This window comes from Neoarius graeffei, chromosome 2 (assembly GCF_027579695.1).
Source record: "Neoarius graeffei isolate fNeoGra1 chromosome 2, fNeoGra1.pri, whole genome shotgun sequence".
NCBI lineage: Eukaryota > Metazoa > Chordata > Actinopteri > Siluriformes > Ariidae > Neoarius > Neoarius graeffei.
In genome coordinates, this window is record NC_083570.1 from 195,162 (window position 1) to 205,000 (window position 9,839).

General features: G+C 44.7%; 1 protein-coding gene across 4 annotated transcripts in view; it reads right to left on the reverse strand.

Moving 5' to 3' along the window:
- dse (dermatan sulfate epimerase) overlaps window positions 1–9,839 on the reverse strand; it is a 33,664-nt gene that overhangs the window by 22,230 nt on the left and 1,595 nt on the right. The window lies entirely within an intron of this gene.

The following is a 9,839-nucleotide window of genomic DNA, read 5'->3' on the forward strand; positions in this document are numbered from 1 at the left end:
AGATTGGAGGAGAGTGAGACTGGAGGAGGGTGAGACTGGGAGAAGGTGAGACTGGGAGAAGGTGAGATTGGAGGAGAGTGAGACTGGGAGAAAGTGAGCCTGGAGGAGGGTGAGACTGAGAGAAGGTGAGACTGGGAGAAAGTGAGCCTGGAGGAGGGTGAGACTGAGAGAAGGTGAGACTGGGAGAAAGTGAGATTGGAGGAGGGTGAGACTGGGAGAAAGTGAGACTCCAAGTGCATTAATTAGTAAAATGCAAGCGGTGTTGTTTGATGGATGTTGATGCCAGCATGGTTGGGTTCACAGTGTGAGGTTATGGTTTTACTGCCCTCTCACCTCTCAGTGATGTGACCAGAAACAACCTGGATTACAGCCAACAAATAAACTCACTTCCTGGTTCACATTTTTTCCCCATTAAGCTTCCTGTTTCAATTCTTCTTTCTCTAGTGATGGTATGAGACATAAACACACATGCAACAAATTCAGACAGCTATGATGTTTTATCTTTTTAGCACACACACACACACACACACACACACAACAGTCAGAGCTACGTGTCTCTTTTCTATAACCCCGTTTCCAAAAAAGTTGGGACGCTGTGTAAAATGTCAATAAAAACAGAATGTGAAGATTTGCAAATCATGGAAACTCTATATTTCATTGAAAATAGTACAAAGACAACATATCAAATGTTGAAACGGAGAAATTTTATTGTTTTTGAAAAATATATGCTCATTTTGAATTTGATGTCAGCAACACGTTTCAAAAAAGTTGGGACAGGGACAACAGAACACTATATCACTGGTCAAGAAGGCACAGCAGCGTCTGCACTTCCTGCGTAGGATGAGGAGAGCCCACCTGGCCCCGCCCATCCTCACTACATTCTACAGAAGCACCATAGAGAGCGTTCTAACCAGCTGCATCTCTGTGTGGTGTGGAGGCTGCAGTGCCTCTGACTGGAAGAACGTGAGGAGAGTGGTGAGGACAGCAGAGAAAATCATTGTGACTTCTCTTCCCTCCATTCAGGACATCGCACCTAAGCGCTGCACGTCCTGATCCAGAAACATCATCAGTGACCCCTCACACCCTCACCATGGACTGTTCTCCGTCCTGGCCTCTGGAAAGAGGTTCCACAGCATTTGGTGCAGGACCACCAGGTTCTGTAACAGCTTTTTCCCGCAGGTCACCAGACTGCTGAACTCCAAATCCAAACTCTCAATCAAACTGAACTCTAAACTTCTATTTATACTTGAACAATTCCTAATTCCACAGGCCACTTTATACTACTGCACTTTTTGTTGCTGCATATTTTAATATACTTTTATATTTAATTCTCTGCTGAGCCAAATTGCAATGAAATTTCATTCTGTGTACACTTGTTGCATACTGAATGACAATAAAGGTTGTCTATGTCTACTGTATGTCAAAAGACTGAAAAGGTTGTGTAATGTTAAAAAACTAATTAGGTTAATTGTCAACAGGTCAGTAAGATGATTGGGTATAAAAAGAGCATCCAAGAGAGGCGGAGTCTCTCAGAAGTAAAGATGGGGCGGGGTTCACCGCTCTGTGAAAGACTGCATGGGCAAACAGTGCAACAATTTAAGAATAACGTTCCTCAATGTAAAACTGCAAAGAATTTGTGGATCACATCATCTGTGGTCCATAATATCATTAAAAGATTCAGAGAATCTGGAGAAATCTCTGTATGCGAGAGACAAGGCTGAAAACTGACATTGGATGCCTGTGATCTTCAGGCCCTCAGGAGACGCTGCATTAAAAGCAGACACGTGTCTGTAGTGGAAATCACTGTATGGACTCAGGAACACTTCAGAAAACCATCGTCTGTGAAAACACTTCATTACTGCATCCACAAATGCAAGTTAAAACCAAATATAAACAATATCCAGAAACCCCGCCCCCTTCTCTGGGCCCGAGCTCTTTTACGATGGACTGAGGTGAAGTGGAAAACTGTCCCGAGGTCTGATGAATCAAAAGTAGAAATTCTTTTTAGAAATCATGGACCCCACGTCTTCCAGGCTAAAGAGGAGAGGGACCATGGTCAAGTTCAAGGTCAAGGCTTTTTTTATTGCCATTTCAACCATATACAGTTGGTACAATATACAATTAAAACAAACCAACGTTTCTCCAGGACCATGGGCTACATTAAACATCACAAGAATACAAATCTATAAATAACAACAAAGTGCAAAAGTGCAGCGAGTGCAACACTGCAGACAATAAACTACACAAATAACATAAAGTGCAGACAACAAGGACAGTGCAAAAATGACAACTAGCACAGACAGGCAGTCCAGTGCCAACCAGGACCTGTTACTGTTAATGTGCGGAAAATTTGAGTGTGCGTTTTGAGGTAGTGTATGTGAAAAGTAAACCTTGTGTGCGATAGGCACTGTAAACATTGTAAAAGTGATAGTGCATTATTGTCCACTGTGCAAAGACTGCAAAGTGAGTGGTGTGATCCAACAGTCCGTGAGAATCAGTCCAGTCCCTCAGAGTTGAGGAGTCTGATAGCATGTGGGAAGAAACTGTTACAGAATCTGGCTGTGAAGGCCCGAATGCTTTGGTACCTTTTTCCAGATGGCAGGAGGGTGAAGAGATTGTGTGAGGGGTGTGTGGGGTTGGTCACGGTGCTAGGAGCTTTCCAGATGCAGTGTGTGGTGTAAATGTGAGGGAAGAGAGACTCCGATGATCTTCTCAGCTGTCCTCACGATCCGCTGTAGGGTCTTGCGATCCGAGACGGTGCAATTCCCAAACCAGACCATGATGCAGCTGCTCAGAATGTTCTCAATAGTCCCTCTGTTGAATACAGTGAGGATGGGTGATGGGAGACGGGTTTTCCTCAGCCTCTGTAGAAGTAGAGGCGCTGCTGGGCTTTCTTGACTATGGAGCTGATGTTGAGGGGCCAGGTGCAGTTCTCTGCCAGATGAAAACCAAGGAATTTGGTGCTCTTGATGTTCTCCATGAGTGAGCCATTGATGTACAGTGGAGAGTGGTCACTCCATGTTCTTCTAAAGTCAACAACCATCTCTTTTGTCCACATTCAGAGACAGGTTGTTGACTCTGCATCAGTCGGATAGCCATTGCACCTCCTCTCTGTATGCAGACTTGTCGTTTTTACTGATGAGACACACCACAGTCGTGTCATCAGCAAACTTGATGATGTGATTCGAACTGCAAGTGGCTGCACAGTCGTGAGTAAGCAAAATGAACAGCAGTGGACTGAGCACACAGCCCTGGGGGGCCCCAGTGCTCAGTATGGTGGTGCTGGAAGTTCTGCTCCCAATCCGGACTGACTGAGGTCTCTCATACCCCTTTTCCACCAAATCAGTTCCAGGGCTGGTTTGGAGCCAGTGCTGGTGCTGGTTCACAACTCGTTCAACTTGCGAGCCAGCTGAGAACCAGCTTGCTTTTCCATCGCTCACGGTGCTAAGAGAAGACACGTCATTACGTCGCTGTATACGTCAGTTACGTCGTTGTATACGTCATTACGTCGCTGTATACGTCAGTTACGTCGCTACGTTTGCATAAACCTTGGCGCAAATATCGAGGCAAAAACAACGCGGAAGAAGCAGCAGCAACAACAACAATAATAATAATAATAATAATAATAATAATAATAATAATAAATGACCGCGTTTGTACAGCTGCTGCTTCTCGTCGCTTAAAAATGGCGATCTTTCGCGGTCCTGTTATTGTTGTCGGTCTTAACAACTCCGCCCCCCCGCTGACGTAAGCGGTTCTTTCCTCTGGCCCAGCAGAGAGTTGGTGCTAGCCTGGAACCGGTTTTTCTGGCCCCAGAGCCAGTTCTTTGTCAGTGGAAACAGAAAACCCGGTTCCAAACTAAGCACTGGCCCCGAACCAGCCCTGGAACTGCTTTGGTGGAAAAGGGGCATCAGTCAGGAGTTGCAGAGGGAGGTGTTCAGGCCCAGCAGGCTCAGCTTTCCAATTAGCTGCTGAGGGATGATTGTGTTGAACGCTGAACTGAAGTCTATGAACAGCATTCATACATATGTGTCCTTTTTGTCCAGGTGGCTAAGGGCCAGATGAAGGGTGATGGCTATGGCATCCTCTATGGACTGGTTACGGCAATACGCAAACTGCAGGGGGTCCAGTGAGGAAGGCAGCAGGGTCTTTATGTGCCTCATGATGAGCCTCTTGAAGCACTTCATAATGATGGGTGTGAGTGCAACGGGATGGTAGTCATTGAGGCAGGACACTGAAGACTTCTTCGGCACGGGGACAATGGTAATAGTCTTGAAGCACTTCAAATGATGGCGTTGCTCAGGGAGATGTTGACGATGTCTACCATCCCGTTGCACTCACAACCAGCATTATGAAGTGCTTCAAGAGGCTTGTCATGAGGCACATAAAGACCCTGCTGCCTTCCTCATTGGACCCCCTGCAGTTTTCGTATTGCCATAACCAGTCCATAGAGGATGCCATAGCCATCACCCTTCATCTGGCCCTTAGGATGTCATAGGCATCACCCTTCATCTGGCATTGCTCAGGGAGATGTTGGCGTTGCTCAGGGAGATGTTGACGATGTCAGTGAGAACATCTGCCAGGTGGTCCACACATCCTCTGAGCACTTTACTGGGGATGTTTTCTGGTCCAGCAGCCTTCCGTGGGTTGACTCTGTATAGAGTTTTCCTCACGTTGGCTGTGGTCAGACACAGCACCTGGTCGTTGGGAGGAGGGATGGTCTTCCTTGCTGCCACATGATTCTGTGCCTCAAACTGCGTGTAGAAGCTGTTCAGCACATCTGGAATGGAGGCATCATTGTCACAGGCAGGTGGTGTTGTCCTGTAGTTTGTGATGGCCTGGATGCCGTGCCACATGCGCCGTGTGTTGCTGCTGTCCTGAAAGTAGGTGTGGACTTTCTGGGCATGTGTGTGCTTTGCTGCTCTGATGGCCTGAGACAGTTTGGCCCTCACTGCTCTTAGGGCCCCCCTATTGCCTGCTCTGAAGGCAGCATCTTGGGTCCTCAGTAGTGCACGCACCTCTGCAGTAATCCACGGCTTCTGGTTGGGGCAAGTGGTGATGGTCTTAGACAGTAGCATCATCAGCGCACTTCTTGATGTTACTGGTCACTGATGCTGTGTACTCTCCTAAGTTAGTGCAGTCGCCATTGGTTACAGCCTCCCAAAACATGTCCCAGTCAGTTCTCTCAAAACAATCCTGGAGAGCAGAGATGGTTCCTTCTGGCCAGGTTTTCACCTGCTTTAGAACCGGTTTGGAGCGTCTGACGAGCGGTCTGTATGCTGGAATTAGCATAACAGAGATGTAGTCTGAGTAGCCGAGGTGGGGGTGGGGCTCCGCCTGGTACGCACCGGGAATGTTTGTGTAAACAAGATCCAGCATGTTCACCTCCCCCATTGCAAAGTCCACATAGGACTTTAGGGAGCACTGACCTGAGAGTCACATGACTGAAACCTCTGGCGACAATAAACAGTCCATCTGGGTGTGCATTCTGCAGTTCGCTGATAGCACGGTACAGTACACAGAGCGCTTCCTTAGCATTAGCACCGGGGGGAATGTAAACTCCGATTATGAATATGGAAGTGAATTCCCATGGTAAATAAAATGGCAGGGCTCGAAATTCGCGGTCGCCCGGTCGCCCCAGGCGACTTAATTTGTCATTTGGCGAGTAATTCCTGTCACTAGCCAGCCCGGCTGGCTAGTTGAAAATAAAAAAGATATATGAAGCGAAGATTCAGATACACCGTCAACTAAAGCCGCCACATATTAAGCGCGTGCCGTGTCTGTGTTAATCGATGTGTTTATCGGCAGGACGGTCAGGCTGTCGGTTTTTTCACTACTGCGCATGCTTATAACAGACATCCCAAGTCTCTCGGATTAATGCATCGCGCATATGACGGAGTGCGCGAGAGAGGCGTGTGTGCCTGTTCATGTAGCGCATGCTAGACAAAGAGCATCCTGATTGGTTTAGGCTGCTGGGCCATAGAAGGTTCACGCTGCACGCTGCATGCTGCACGCTACACGCTACACGTTCACGTGAAGAACCGGACCCTGGGCCATTAAACTTCATGCTTGGATGTTCACGTGTTGCGTCTGTTCTACTTTGACCGAGTAACCAACAATATGGACTCTTCGGATGACGACGATTGCCTCATTCTGCTTTTACTGAGACAGAGGAAGAGAAAAAGGAACAGAATTTGGAGCCGAGAACACTTCCTTCTGAGAGAAACCCGTGGCGAATTTCACCGAACATTCTATAATCTGCTTGACAATCCCGATGAAGAACTATTTTTCAATTATACCATTCAATTATATTTTTTCTGAAGTTTTCCCCTGAAAGCATAGAGTTATCTCCCTAGACCCGTTCTGATTGGCTGGCGCGGCGGTGACCGCATGCATTGACTGGAATTTCCATCTTCACGCCTAGAAAAAAGTGTGCATGTTCATTTCATGCTTCACGCGTGAAGTGTGCAGCGTGCAGCGTGCAACGTGAACGCCGTTCTATGGCCCAGAGCAAGTCATGCTACGTTTGTCCACTTTTCTTTACACGCGTGTAGCGTGCAGCATGCAGCGTGCAGCGTGAACCTTCTATGGCCCAGCAGCCTTACAGACATCCCAGACCCCCCCCGCTGATGGAGAAAAAAGTCCAATATATTATTATTTGTTGATATTATATTATGGTGCTCTGTGTTGTTCTCATTTATGTATTTAACAACAGTATCAAAGTACTCGGGTCTTGAAATAAATGCACATTAGTTATGAACAATGGTAACTACTCTCTTTTGTGTTATTTTTGACAGAAGTAAAATCAGGGGTGAAAGTAAGCCGGTCCTGGCCGGTCTGGCGTACCACTAAAAGATTTGGCCATACCGGAAAGAAAAATATACTGTCTCTGAAAAAAATGCACTTTCAGCACAGCAACACACCTGCTAACGTCAATTTACCAAAAGCAACACGTTTTCCTCAATATACATTGCATATAACTCGTTCTGACCTGTCTCTGAATTATGTCTGAAGTGAATTCCTTCCATATTTCACTCGACAGACAGCGTGCGGGAGAGTGCGCGGAGCCCACTGCTTAACCATCTTGTGCCAACGTGCGCAGCTGGTATCCAAAGTGTTTTAGTAGACAGAATGTCCAAAATGAAAAGTTAGTTTTCAACTGTTCAGCTAAAAAAAAAAGTTATTAAAACGATTGTGTTGTTGAAATGATGTGCTTGCAATTAATTTATAATCAAAAACTGATACAGGTGGATGAAAGAGTGATAGTTTGATAAAAAAGTCCTACACTAGTACTACTGAGTGATAAGAAGTCCTAGTGAACGCTTGATAAGTAGACAATAATAAATAATTAGGTGTATTTTTCAGCGCGTGCTGTGCTACGTGCATGCACTATGACTCAAAATAATAGTACTGGCAAGAAATAAAAGTTACTTTCACTCCTGAGTAAAATTCATACATGAACAAATTTTGGTGAGTTGATTTTCTGTTTGGCTACTTACTTTAGAAGGTAACTAGTCCGGCTGGTTGGTGAAAAAAAATACGAATTTCAAGCCCTGAAATGGTCATCTAACAGTCACAAACTCCACTAACAATGAGCAATAATCAGAGACTAGCACCAAATTCCTGCAACCTTCTATGCTGATGTACATACACAAGCCACCTCCGCAAGTCTTACTGTACAGAGCTGCATTTCTTTCAGCTCGGAACGAAGCTAGCCCATCCAGCTGAACGGCGGTGTCCGGAACTCGGTCACTGAGACATGTCTCCGTGAAAATAAGGACACAGCAGTCTCTAAATTCACCATCCAGCTTGTTATCAGTGCACAGCTCAAAAGCATTCAGCATCTGTGATGGTATGAGGGGGCATTAGTGCACATGACCTGGGTCGCTTGTACATCTGGGAAGGCATCATTAATGCTGAATGATATATATACGTTTCAGAGCAACATGCTGCCATCCAGAAGACGTCTTGTTCAGGGAAGGCCTTCCTTCTTTCAGCAAGACAACGCCAAACTGCTTTCTGCACATATTAAAACTGCACGGCTCTGTAGTAAAAGAGTCCAGGTGCTAAACTGGCCTGCCTGCAGTCCAGACCTGTTTCCCATTGAAAACATTTGGTGCATTAATAAACATAACTGAAAGTAGAGGTGATGCAGCACAGTGGTAAACACGCCCCTGTCCCAACTTACAGGTATTTGAACCATGTTGCTGGCATTAAATTCAAAATGAGCATATAGTTTTCAAACAACAATAAAATTTCTCAGTTTCAACATTTGATATGTTGTTTGTGTACTATTTTCAATGAAATATCTGGTTTCCATGATTTGTAAATCATTACATTCTGTTTTATTTACTGTTTACACAGCGTCCCAACTTTTTGGGTATTAGGGTTGCATTTGGAGGCAGGAACATGTTGCGAGCTGAATGTTAAGGTGCCTGGAATCTTTATCCTGCCAACACACTTGTTACACGCACAGCAGCTGTGGATATTAAACATGTCTACTAACTCATATAGGCTCCACCCACATATATAACTCCACTCACACAGATCCTGCCCGATTACAGACTACACCTATCCACAGACAACACTCACATAGACCACGCCCACTTACATACTACACCCATTCTTTACCAAACACACACCTTTCCATTTACTTCATCCATATGGTGTGTTTATCTATATGCACATAAAAACTCTATTCACACACAGTCAGCTACATGTGTGCGTGTGTTCACATTCCTCAGGAACCCCCCCAGTAACCCTCTGACCTCTACATTCCTACTGAAGCATGCACACACACACACACACACACACACACACACACACAGGCTTGGAGTCTTGATTCATTTCAGGCACTTAAAGAAAAACAGATGAAGGAGAGATGGCAAAAACAGAGAGAGAGCCAAGGAGGGATAGAGAGAGACAGGGAGATGGAGAAACAGAGAGTGAGATGGGGGGTTTAGAGAGAGACAGTGAGACAGGGAGTGAGACAGTTAAAGTGTATGAACACACACAGCAGGATATAAATCAGCACAACACCTCTTGGTAGTGAAAGATTTAATTTCTTCTTCCTTTTTTATGTCTCTCTCACTGTGTAGTGTTTCACTCTTTAATAAGAATTGATCAGTGATTCATTATTTAACTTTTCACTGTAACAATATTTAAACTATTCAGTACAATTCTATGTGTATAGCACTTTGAACAGTAGACACTGTCACAAAGCAACTTTACAAAAATATATAAATTCCAGATATAAATTTTAAACATATGAATTAATGAATTTATTTATCCCTGATGATGAAGCCTGAGGTGACGGTGTTAAGGAAAAACTCTCTCAGATGACATGAGGAAGAAACCTCGAGAGGAACCAGACTCTAAAGGGAACCCATCCTCATCTGGGTGATAACAGACAGCGTGATTATAAATAACTCACTTCTATAACTGTGTCCTATAGAGTCACGAAGTACAACTGTGGAACCAGGAAATTCATTATAGTTTAACAGGAAGTCTGTTTTGTTGAAGTTATAAACTGTTCATTGATGGAGACTTGAGTGTAAAAATGTTCATGGTGATTGTCGTCCTAAACCATCATCTCCGTGTCTAAATGCATCTTTAGGCTGTTTAGTTAAACTCAACCTTTGATGCTGTTTATTGAGTTTTTAACTGTAATAAACTGTGGAATTGCCAGTATTGAGTTAACTGATGAACTAAATACTTATCTGAGGATGTAAAGACATTATTTGAGATTATATCCCTTCACTTTAACACTCAGCTGAAGTTCTCCATTCTAACAGGCAGCGAGATGGAGCGGACCGACCCTATCAGATATTTATTCGAAA